The 13,058-nt window shown below is 45.4% G+C and overlaps 1 pseudogene; it reads left to right on the top strand.

Annotated features, from left to right (window-relative positions):
- Positions 1-6,801: 6,801 nt before the first annotated feature.
- Positions 6,802-8,456, top strand: LOC103016875 (heterogeneous nuclear ribonucleoprotein K-like; annotated as a pseudogene).
- The last annotated feature ends 4,602 nt before the right edge of the window (positions 8,457-13,058 follow it).

Genomic DNA, 13,058 nt, shown 5'->3' with positions numbered 1-13,058 from the left:
TACACTATTTAGACTGGATAGTTCTTACGTTTCTTCTTTATGTGCGTACCTGCTGCCCAGGCCTCCAGACCTCCTTGTTTCTGGCCTATTTGCCAATCTTGGCCTTCCAACCTCCATCAATTCTATGAGCCTTAAAGGTGTCCAAATTTTTTTTATTCTTAAGCTAACCAGAGCCAGCTTCTGTAGTTTATGAATGATAACAGCCCTGATTTACATATGAATTGGGGGGAATGTGACAGATTGTATTTTCCCAAGATGCCCTCGTCAGTCAATTTCTCCCATCCCACACACTGATAGACAATATAACCTTGCCAATCCTTCCATGGAGTGGTGGGGTCTATGGCCCCTCCTCTTGAATCTGGGCAGGCTTCCACAAACAGAGTATGGCAGATGAGATGCTATGTGACTTCTAAAACTAGGTCATAAGAAGCCAGGCAGTTTTGGCCTGGTCCCCTTGAGATGCTTGCTCTGGCAAGGAAGTCAGTCCCCATGTAAGAAGTCCAACTACCCTGATGCAGGACAGGCATATGTAGGCAGTCTGGTTGACAGTCCCAGATGGAGCTCCCGGCCAACAGCCAGCATCAACTGCCAGCTGAGTAAGAGAGTCATCTTGGACATCCAGCCCAGCAGAGCCTTCAGATGATGACAGCTCCATTCAACAATTGCCTGGGAGACCCCCAGCAGGAACTGCCTAGATGAGCCTTCTCACATTCCTGACCCAAAAAATCACGAGAAAAAAAATTGTTTTGAGCTGCTAAGTTTGGAGATCATTTATTATGCAGCAAAAGAGACTAGAAGCTCTGGCTTGCTTGCTTATCTTGCCCCAGAGAAAATTCTCTATTCTCAGCAAAGAGAAAGATAACAGGATAAAAGGCCTCCATTTATTGAGTCCTGCCATAAGACAGATCCTTTTCATAAACCACCTCCTATAACCCTCATGATTCTATGAGCTGGGGACAATTACCCCCAGTCAAAAAGAGGAAATGGGGGTTCTGAGGGGATAAGAAGGGTTAGTTAAGTGTCAGACTGCAGAGCTGGTGTTCTTTTTTGCTGGAGCAAATCACCCGAAAGCAAGACTAAAGGCGCAAGTAAGAAGAAAGTTAAATTTAGCAACATGATGTCATGGGAATAAAGATTACCGAAGCTATGTGGTCATTTTTCAGGGATTCAAGGGCCCGTAAGGCTTCACCCCATGCACCAGCCAGTGACAGGCGGAACATGTAGTCCATTAGGTGGGGCTGAGGAATGAGAGGTTTCACAGACCCTTCCAGTCACAGAAAGTTACAGGGAGTGACCTTCTGTGCCTTCACACTTGTCTGTCCATCACTGCCTTTGGTTCTCAGACAACTCTGTTAAGACCCTTCAGGAGATGGTTAATTTTAAGATGGAAAGAGATGATGCATTAACATTAAGATGGGGGAATATGAGGCTTAGTAATAGCTTGGTGAGTTCCTACTATGAGCTGGGCACTTTATAAACATTATCCCTAAGCCTACAATATTGACATCTTATCCCCCATGACAGGTGGAGACTCAATTGCAGGTGATTTAGTTGTTTGTCCCAAACATCACACAATAAGGAAGTGCAGGCTAAAGAAGGGTCCCCCTAGGGTGGAGTGCAGGGGAGGAGAAGGTGGCTGACAGGCAGCGAGGCCCTGCTGACACAGAGCCCTGGGCAGAGACACCAGCCTAGGGCTCCTGAGAGCTGTGGGCACAGACAGCAGGACCTGGAGGAAGAGCTAGCAGAATGCGGGGTCCCCAGAGGTCATGGAGTCAAAGATGCTAGGGAAGGGGCAATGTCCCCATAAACCTATTGTTGGGCCAGAACCCCCAGGGACCCACGTCTCGCATTCATTAACTCCCCAGCTAGAAGAGGCCTGTCTGATCTAACCTCTTCAATTCAGAGATGAGGCAGCTGCAGCCAGAGAAGACTCGCCCAAGGTCCCCCAGCTTGTCAGCAGTAGGGCAGGACAAGAGTCCATATTTCTTACTCCTGGACCAGTGCTCTTTCAGAATCACCTTCCCTTGGTTCTGGAGATCAAACTTGGGCTATAACTAAGGTGACCCTAATTATCATCCAAACCAGAGTGAGAGGGGGCATTATTAATCATTACACCAGGACAGCAGGTGTAAACAGGACTGCCATGGGCAAATGGGACAAATGATCACCCTACCATGACAGCTGAATACCACCCACTTGCCCTCCAGGAAAGCTTCTTTGTAGCCTTATGGCTAGAGGGACCTGAAAACTCACCATCACCTTCCATACCCAGTGAGGGGCCAGAGGACCAAGCAGCCTTGAGGGTTTGGCCTTCCCAGGGATTATCAGGGTGCCCCAGAACTGGCTGCTGCATAACTGGCCTCCCTCCCACCTGGAACTGTGTATGCACAAACAGAGGCCCCATTTGTACTGTCCCCTCCTATCAGAGGGCAAGTGCCTGCCAAGGCCAGCAGAGCTCTGGTTTCGGGTGCTTCCCTCTGGGTGATGCCCACTGAACCAAAGCCCTTCTCACAGCGGAGCTGTGAACATGGGGCCCTCCGGTGGGGCCCAGGGCAGTGGAGAAAGGGTCTCTCCTGGCCTGGTAGACAGGTCACAGTAGAAACTTTAGGACTGAGGAGCGCACCTGAGTGTCTCCGGCTAGCTGTGCTGTTTCCTTCCCTCTTTCTTACACCTCTGCCTTCTCTCTGATAGTCACAAGCTTCTCAAAGTTTATAGTGCACACGAATGTCTTGTTAAAATGCAGATTCTGGGGGAGTGGTGGTGGGATGAATTGGGAGATTGGGATTGACATATATACACTAATATGTATAAAATAGATAACTAATAAGAACCTGCTATATTAAAAAAATAAAATAAAATTCAAAAAATAAAAATAAAAAGGGTAATCATAAGAAAAAAAAATGCAGATTCTGATTCAAAAGGTCTGGAACAGAGCCTGAGTTGCTATTTCTCTAACAAATCCCAGGTGATGCCAATGTTGCTGGTCCAGGAACCACTTGGAGTAGCAAGGTCATAGATGTCCTCCTTTCCAGTTCTTTCCCTGCATTCATGTGGCTACTCCTTCTTTAGATATCAGTGCAAATGACCCTCTTCAGAAAGGCCTGCCCTGACTACCACCTAAATGAGGTCCTTCCTATGATCCTCTCACAGCATCTTGCTCTCTTCCTTCAGAGCAGTAATCAAAATTTGTCATTTGTTTATGTGTTTGCTACTGATTGTGGGAGATTGTTACAGTCTGTCCCCAACTGATCATGTCTCTCCATACTCACGTTCTTGGGAAGCCTCTCATCATAATGATTCTGCGGCCTGGCCATGTGATTTGCTTAGGCCAATGGCACATTAGCATGATGATGCAATCACAGGCTTGAAAAGCACATGTGCATGGGGCTTGCCTTCTTCAAACACTGCTGTCAAGTGAAGAAGCCCAGGCTAGCCTGCTGGAGTACCCTGGCCCAGCCAACCACTACTGCCAGACCTTGGAGTAAGGCCACCCTAGATCAACCAGCCCTAGCTGCCCCACAAGCTGACTGAAGCCACAGGAGTGAGTCCAGAAGAATCATTCAGCTGAGCCCAGCCCACATTGCTAACACACACAGTGGTGAGCAAATAAAAGGGTTGTTGTTTTTAAGTCACTGAGTTTGGGGGTGGTTTGTTACACAGCATTAGATAACTGATACACTCATTTAGTGCCTCCATTAGGGCTGGGACTAGGTCTGTTTTGTTTGGTACCTTATTCCCACTGCTTTGATTCATGAATGAATGAACTAACCAGGATCTGTCTGATTCTAAAGCCCATGAGTTTCTGCTCCAACACTTTGTTCCCAGACAAGGTGCTTTTCTTGGGACTAGTGGGGTCAAGGATAGAACATGTAATCTAGCCTAGGCCAATCAATGCTTTCTAGTTCACAGAGATTGATGCAATCAGACTGAGACTCAAGACGTTTGCTGAGGATGCTGGGGAAAACACCTTCTCTACCCCAGTCAATATAAAGGAGAAAATATAGTTAGGGATGATTTTCAAAATCAGAACAAGCCAGTGCAGGAAGTAAGGATTTAAAGGCTCCTGGCTATGCTGGGCATTAACACTTTAGTTGCATTTTAGGGAGGTCCAGGGTGGCTAGGTGTATTACTCAGGGTTCTCCAGAGAAAAAGAACCAATAGAATACATGAATATAGGAAGAGATTTATTATGAGGAATTGACTTACATGATTATGGAGGTGGAGAAGTCCCATGATCTACCGTCTGCAAGCTGGAGACCCAGGAAAGCCAGTGGTGTAATTCTAGTCTGAGTCCCAAGTACTGAGAATGAGAGAGCCAATACAGTAAGTCCCCTACATACGAACCTTCAAGTTGCAAACTTTCAAAGATGCAAACATGTGTTCGCATGTCCAATCACGTAAGTTAGTTCATGTGTCTCTGACATTATCTGTAAAAGTCAGGTACCTAGGCTAACTTTGTTGGATTTACGAACAAATTGGACTTACGGACACGCTCTCGGGATGGAAGTCGTTCATATGTAGGGGACTTACTGTGGTATAAATTCCAGTCCAAGAGCAGGAGAAAACTGATGTCCTAGCTCAAGCAGGCAAGTAGGAAGCAAAAGGGTTGAATTCCTCCTTCTGCCATCTTTTTGCTCTATTTAGGCCTTCAATGGATTGGATGATGCCCACCCACATTGGGTCCACCATTTAAATGCTAATCTCATCTGGAAACATCCATAAATAATGTTTAACCTGGGCACCCCTTGGTCCAGTTAAGTTGAACATAAAATTAACCATCTCACTAGGGGTTACTCAGATAGCTTGGGATGGTGGCTATTTACCAGTAAGCATAGAAATTTTCCAACATTATAACTATCTGTATCAATGTAACAGCACACTGTTACTCTCAGTGCTGTCAGTTCTGAGAGCTGTTTGATCTGTCTGAGCATGGAGTCAACACCCAGGAAGTGATCCTGAGAAATGTAGAGAAAGAAACCAGGCCTGTTCAGAGCACTTAAGTCTTAGGTAAGCCCTTGTCTGATGTTAAAACTACTGCTGGGGGCTTCCCTGGTGGCGCAGTGGTTGAGAATCTGCCTGCCAATGCAGGGGACACGGGTTCGAGCCCTGGTCTGGGAAGATCCCACATGCCGCGGAGCAAATGGGCCCGTGAGCCACAATTACTGAGCCTGCGCATCTGGAGCCTGTGCTCCGCAACAAGAGAGGCCGCGACAGTGAGAGGCCCGCGCACCGCGATGAGGAGTGGCCCCCGCTTGCCACAACTAGAGAAAGCCCTCGCACAGAAACGAAGATCCAACACAGCCATAAATAAATAAATAAATAAATAAATAAATAAATAAATAAAATTAAAAAAAAAAAAACAAAAAACTACTGCTGATCTTTTTGGTCCCAGGAACCCAGAAACGTCATTTTGTCTTAGCCAGTAGGGCTGGAGTTTCTGTTGCTTGCCACTCTCAGGATCCTAACTGATAGACCTTTTTTCTGGTAATACAACTCTCTTTGAAGGTCAACCAAATGATCCAATCCAGATATTTTAAAATTAACCCAAGCTTAAACCAGACCAACAGGGGATGAATACCAGGGTTAACACACCACTTCCTGCAGAGTTACCTTTACTCTGCTGTGCTTCGCAAAAAAAATGCTATGCAAAACTCAACACCAAGTCTATTGCAAAGCTGGTATTGAAGGGGTGGCTCCCTACTTTACACAGGGTCATTTTGGTCTTTTAGCTGTGCCTCTCCTAAGCCGTGGATTCATTTTTTACCACATGGACACTATGAAGTATGTAACTAACTAGTTGTCCCTTTTCCCCTTGCCTGCCAAGAAACCCAATACACAAGCACTTGTAGCAAAAATATAGAACTCCATAGTGGGTTTTTTTGTTTGCTTGTTTGTTTTTAATTGTAGCCTTGTTCCTCGTTTAATTTTATGTTCTTATCCTTGTTTTCCCCATCAAGGGGAAAACTTTACTTTTTATTTATATAATCTTGCTGCATTTCATGTATCCCTATGTGGAAACAGGAATTATATATCTAAAAAGAATCACTTTGATTTAGGTTTGATTAAGATGAAAAGACACTACAGGAAAGAGTACTGTTATGTCAATTACTTTGAATTTTAGTAAAGGAAAGCGAAAGGGGATGGAAGAATATTTAAATTCCAGGGATCTCTAGAGCAAAAGGAATCAAGACACCAGACAGGTGGCAGAAAGCTCCTATTTACATTTTAACCTCTGTCTCATTTACTCCTGAGCAAACTAATACAGAGTTCCTCTTGAGATGGTTATTTAGTGTTAACTACAGAGTCTCCACACTGGGGAAGCCCTGGAAACAATATATTATTCATTTAATATATAAAATGTTTGTTGAAGGAACTGGAATTTGCTAACTTAGGCTATAAATGAACTAACTACAGGCCCTTCTGTTAGAAAAATCTCAGACCCCTGGGTGTATCTCCTCCTTTTACTGGCTGTGCAAGTTAAAAAAAAAAAAAAGTGGCTCTAGCAGATTCAAACTCAAACACAACATAGAGCTTGGGTTCTCCAATAATCTTAAACTGATTTAAGACCTTTCTGACCTAATACAAATAAGTAAAAAACAAACTAAAATTAATTAAATGAGCACTATCCTCAGTTGGCATAGAACATGTTGAACAGTAGAGGGAAATGGGCACTAAAATCATGAAAGGGGAATCCACGAAGTGCTCTAGAAGGAAGTGTTTTCTGGGGGTTGGACAGGACCTGACAGCAAGGGAAGTGAAGAGAAGGGAAAGGAAATGGGAGTCAGGAAGGATGAGGTTAGAATGTCAGAATCAGGACAGGGAACGGGAACACTCCAGGTGGTAAGTCCAAAAGGCAGCAGTCTGCAGGGAGGTGAACCTTCCAGGTGCCACTTGTACAGAGTGATGCCTTTGAAGTAACAGCTAACATGACCTCTGTTTTCATGTGGGGCCCATCTGAAGCATCCCTGGTATTTGAAGAAAAAGATCTCATAATCCCCTATCTTGCCTGTGACTTAAATAGGAAGATAGGAAGAGGAACAAGCTTTTAAAAGATCTAGAAACACTGACGAGATGGTTGAATTATGCATTCTGCTGCAGAGCTAGAATGCTGGGGCAGTGAGTGGAAAAGGAGGCAAGAATATTAAGGCTCTCCTTACAGACCACAATGTCAGTGTTTCAGTCCCAGACAGCAGTGGCCCCGAGCGCATACTGAATAACAGTGCTAATATTGAAACAATTGGAGAAATTCTGAAGAAAATAATCCCTACCTTGGAAGAGGGCCTGCAGTTGCCATCACCCACTGCAACCAGCCAGCTCCCGCTCGAATCTGATGCTGTGGAATGCTTAAATTACTAACACTATAAAGGAAGCGACTTTGACTGCAAGTTGAGACTGTTGATTCACCAGAGTCTGGCTGGAGGAATTATTGGCATCAAAGGTGTTAAAATCAAAGAACTTCAAGAGAGCACTCAGACAACAATCAAGCTTTTCCAGGAATGTTGTCCTCAATCCACTGACAGATTCGTTCTTATCGGAGGAAAACCTGATAGGGGTGTAGAGTGCATAAAGATCATCCTTGATCTTATATTAGAGTCTCCCATCAAGGGACGTGCTCAGCCTTATGATCCCAATTTTTATGATGAAACCTATGATTATGGTGGTTTTACAATGATGGTCGATGACCGCCATGGATATCCCATGGGATTTCCCATGCGGGGAAGAGGTGGTTTTGACAGAATGCCTCCTGGTTGGGGTGGGCGTCCCATGCCTCCATCCGGAAGAGATTATGATGATATGAGCCCTCTTCAAGGACCTCCTCCACCTCCTCCTGGACGAGGTGGCTGGGGTGGTAGCAGAGCTCGGAATCTTCCTCTTCCTCCACCACCACCTAGAGGAGGAGATCTAATGGCCTCTGACAGAAGAGGGAGACCTGGAGACCGTTATGATGGCATGGTTGGTTTCAGTGCTGATGAAACCTGGGACTCTGCAATAGATGCATGGAGCCCATCAGAGTGGCAGATGGCTTATGAATGTGATGGCTCTGGATGTGATTATTCCTATGCTGGGGGTCGTGGCTCATATGGTGATCTTGGCGGACCTATTATTACTACACAAGTAACTATTCCCAAAGATTTGGCTGGATCGGTTATTGGCAAAGGTGGTCAGTGGATTAAACAGATCCGTCATGAGTCAGGAGCTTCAATCAAAATTGATGAGCCTTTAGAGGGGTCCAAAGATCAGATCATTACCATTACAGGAACACAGGACCAGATACAGAATGCACAGTATTTGCTGCAGAACAGTGTGAAGCAGTATTCTGGAAAATTTTTCTAAGACTAGTGAAGAACTGAAGGAGTCCTGCATTTTTTTTTTTTAATCTGCTTCTGTTTAAAAAGCCAACATTCCTCTACCTCATAGGTGTTCTGCATTTGAGGTGTAGTGAAATCTTTGCTGTTCACCAGATGAAATGTTTTAGTTCCTTACAAACAGGGTTGGGGGTTGGGGGAGGGTGTGCAAAAACTAACATTGAAATTTTGAAACAGCAGCAGAGTGAATTTTAATTTTTGTTCATTGTTGGTGGTTTAAAAAAAGTCCCCCCATGTAATTACTGTGAACACTTTGCTTTGTGGTCGCTGTAACATCTGGGGGTGTGGGACAGGGAGGAAAAGTAACAATAGTCCATATGTCCCTGGCATCTATTCAGAGCAGTGTGCAGAATGTAATGCTTTTTTGTAAGAAACGTTTTATGATTTTTAAAATAAATTTAGTGAACCTAAAAAAAAAAAAAAAAAAAGAATCTGCCTTCCACTGCAGGGGACACAGGTTTGATCCCTGGTTGGGAAACTAAGATCCCACATGCTGGGGCAACTAAGCCCATGTGCCACAACTAGAGAGAAGCCCGCAAGCCACAACTAGAGAGAAGCCTGCATGCCACGACAAAGATCCCACGTGCCACAACTAAGACCCGACACAGCCAAATAAATAAATAAATATTTTAAAAAACACAAAAACTCCATCTCTGATTCTAGTGTACTTCCAAAATTGTACCCTGGAATTCCCTCTCCCTTCCTGCTTCAGCCTGAGAGTTCCTCCTCTCTCCCCTAGGTATTAGTTTCACCTTGGTTTTCTCTTCCCTCTCTGGGTTGAACAGTCAGTGAGACTTCTTCCTGAAATAGCAGGAGACAGGTTTGCTTGTATTTCTAATTAAAGAAAAAAAATTATATGTATATATACCTGTCACATATCCAACGTTGCAGGGCAGGGTATACATTTAGTCATACACTTCTAGAAGAAAAGGATCCTGGAGAGCATCTGGTCCAGCCACACTCTCTAGTTGAGGAAACTGAGGCCCAGAAAGAGGATGCGACTAGTCCAAGGTCATACAACAAATGAGGCACAGACCCAGAGACAAAACCCTAGTCTTCTGGTTCCAAGCCATGGTCCTTCCCTCCCCAGCCCCACCTTCACTCTGACTCTATTCCCTGGGGTGGAAAGTAGAAGACTCCAGGGAAGGATCTGGCTCTTTAAAACCATCCCCCATTTCCAGGCCTGTTCAGTGAGCAAGAGCCAAACCCCCGGGAGGTGACCTTGGGGGAGGGGAGGGTGCTCTCCAGAGAGATTCTGATGGCTCAAGATAAAGGAGATCTGCAGGGGGAGGGGACCCAGCCAGCTGAGACTATCACGTGGAAAGCAGAAAGCAGTGAGGCCTGCTTCTAACCACCTACTCACCACCCTGGGTAGGAGGCGGGTGGGGAGAGAAGGGGGGTGGGGAGGGGGAGCTGGTGGGGAGGGGAGGAAGAGGCACGATGCCAGGACTTGCAGATAAATAGCCCCCTCCCTACTGCAGAGGCCCTGGGCTGACAGAGGCCTGGAATCCGGGTGAGGATGAGTTAGGTCGGTGGCCCTCTTCACCCACCCCTAACACCTGCAGATCCTTCCCTCCCCTAAAGGGGTGAGTTGAGGGAGGAGGTGTGGGCAGGAGGGAACTCGGCCTGGCTGCCAAGCGGCAAGGTTGGGAGGGGGAAGCGGTGCGGTGTCCCAAAAATCACACACGCAGGCGCAGATTCAAAACACAAATCTGCCACCTCTTTCAACCGCGTGACCCGGAGCAAGTCTCTGAGCCAGGTTCCCTCATAAAATGGGGATAACAATGCCTGGTCCTTGAGGGGACTCTGAGAAAATACACGTTCATGTACGGTACAGGTGGGGCTCAGAAAATGGAAGGCAGCAGGAGGAAGGGTGGCAGCTTCCTGGGTTCAAATCCCAGCTCTGCCCCTTTCCACCTGGCACAGGACTGCCTGGTGCCTATTTCCTCTAATAGAACGTGGGGTGGCTGTAGCATCTACCCGATAGGAGTAAGTGAATTCATAGGCAGATGTGAAAGGCTTAGGACAGGGGGGCCTGGCTCAGTGGGTGCTCCAAAGTGTCAGCTTAATTTTGCCGCTGCTCTTGGTCTGTGGTGGGCACAGCCATCCTGTTGTACCCCTCAGAGACTCTGGACAAGTGCTAGGCCTAGGAGGTTTTCCTATCAATAGAAACATTTATATCACCTGGGAAAAAAATGTTTGGCCTCAAAATATGAAAGGAAAAGTGCAAAACCAAAACTAGTGAATGCCTTGGGAAGTGTCTACAAAACACTATTATTTTAACTTCCTTAACTGTCTTCGCAAACATTTAATAACATTTGAAATCCATTTATATGTTAGATTTTCTCATTCTACAAGAATCTTAAGTAATGACGACTAAGAATCAGAACCAATCGGAATGTAAGTAACTTGTAACCAGCTAACTTCAAATGCAAAACTGTAAAAATTATTTTCGTAAATCACTGTGATAGAGCTGAAAATGCAAACATTTTCAATCTGTTTCAGAAATATATATAAAGTTTAAGGAAATCAATGGGAACAATACACTCAAAATTCAGGATGGTAGTTTCCTCTGTAGGGAGGGGAGGGTATCAGAGAGAGGTACACAGGATATTTCAACTATCCTGGGAACATTTTATTGCTTAAGCTGGTGGTGAGTACCACAGGTTTTTATTATATTATTCTTTATTTTATTTATGAAAAATGTAATAAAATTTTACAATATATTTTTGTAGCAGAAAGAAGAGAAAGAAATGTCCCCACATCATTTCAAATGATTTTAGGGCAACTTTATATTTAATGTGAAATGTGGAGGCATTTTAATATGCTCTACATAATGTAAGGCAGGGCTCGCAAAAGTGCAAGTCCCCAAGGCCCTGCCTCTACCAGTGGTCCTCCAGGCCCCAGACCTCTTACCTGGGAATCAGGTGCTCACTGTGGACCCTGCAGAACCCAGCAGGGGCTCAGTTTCTTTATTAAGCATATATCTGTCTATGAAGTACAGATAAGTATACTTCTCCATATGTACTAATTAGGGAGGTCAGATACATGGAGTTGTGAGAAAGCCAGAGAGTTGCAGAAAAGTAGGAATCATGTGTAGGATTGGAGGTCTGAGCAGGCCTGGTGGTCCCCCCTACCAGCAGGTCTAAAGTGGATCCATCTGTGTGTGACAAGGTGCTGGCTCAGCCAAATGGCCTGAGAGGACAGCCTCCTTCACTTCTAGGGAGAGGAAGCGTCTGCCTGACCCCTGACAATTATAGAGAGATGCTGATAGGCATGCAGGGTAAAGAACAAACTGTGAGACTTCAAGGCCAGGCCTTGATGGACAGGGAGTCAGAGAGGGGAGGAATGCAGAGTGGGGAAGGGCCTCAGGGTTGAAAGAAGGAGAGAAGGGGGTTGTTTATTATCTGCAGTGTAAGCTGGACTCCACAGAGGGTCACCAGGCCCCACCCAGAACCCCGCTTGTTGGAGCTCCCAGGAAAAGGAAAAGATCTTAAATAAGAATCTGGAAAAGATGCCAACGGTCCTCTGGGTCATTCCTCTGGGATGGATTTGATTTGGGGCCTTGTTTGCCTTGAGATTAGGAGCCAGGGTCCAAGGAAGAGGTTAGCCAGCACCTGATCCCCTTTGGTTATCCTGGATGTGAAAAAGCAAGGTACATTGGTCTCTTTTCCAGCTCCTGACACAGGGCAACCTGAGTGTAAAACAAACAAACAAACAAAAAACACCCTTGTAAAAAAGTGATAAGAGCGTTTGGAGCATCTTTTGTTCTAATATTTGGTCTTTGACCTGTCCCTGACACATGGCTCCTAAATCCCTTGGAATTTTCTGGGTGATAGGAGTGTCTTTTGTTCTAGTGAGTTGACTCTGGGTGGGCTCTTGATGGGGGCTGGTCACAAGAAAGATCAAGCCATGATTAGAAGCTTGGAATTTTCAGCCATGCTCCCCATTCTCTAGAGAGGGGAGAGGGGCTGGAAAGGGAGTCAATAATTGATCATGCCCATGTGAGGAAGCCTCCATAGAATCCCAGTAGTGTGGGGGTTAGGGAGCTTGCAGGTTGGTAAACACATCCATGTACTGGGAGGCTGACATGCTCTAGCTCCACAGGGAGGGAAAATCCTGTGCTCCAGGGAACTCTACTTAATGCTCTGTAGTGACATAAATGGGAAGGAAATCCAAAAAAGAGTGGATATATGTATACATATAGCTGATTCACTTTGCTATACAGCAGAAATTAACACAACATTGTAAAGCAACTATACGCCAATAAAAATTAAAACAACAACAACAACACAAAAAACCCAAAGAAAGTGCTCAGGACCCTTCCAGGCCTCGCCCTGTGTATCTCTTCATCTGGCTGTTTATCTGCATCCTTTATCATAGCCTTTAATAAACTGGGAAACGTAAGTGTTTCCCTGAGTTCTGTGAGCTGCTCTAGCAAATAATCAGATCCAAGGGGGAGGAGGTTATGGGAACTTTTGATTTGTAGCCAAGTTGGACAGAAGTTGTACATAACTTGGGGACCTACTATGTGCCATTGGCATCTGAAGTGGGGGGCAGTCTCATGGGACTGAGCCCTTAACCTATGGGATCTGACACTCTCTCCAGGTAGATAGTGTCAGAATTGAGTTAAATTGTAGGGCACCCAGCTGGTGTCACAGAGAATTGCTTGCTGGGGGATAAAACCCACAC

Source organism: Balaenoptera acutorostrata, chromosome 3 (assembly GCF_949987535.1).
Source record: "Balaenoptera acutorostrata chromosome 3, mBalAcu1.1, whole genome shotgun sequence".
Taxonomy (NCBI): Eukaryota; Metazoa; Chordata; class Mammalia; order Artiodactyla; family Balaenopteridae; genus Balaenoptera; species Balaenoptera acutorostrata.
This window is presented reverse-complemented; position numbering and strand designations above follow the sequence as displayed.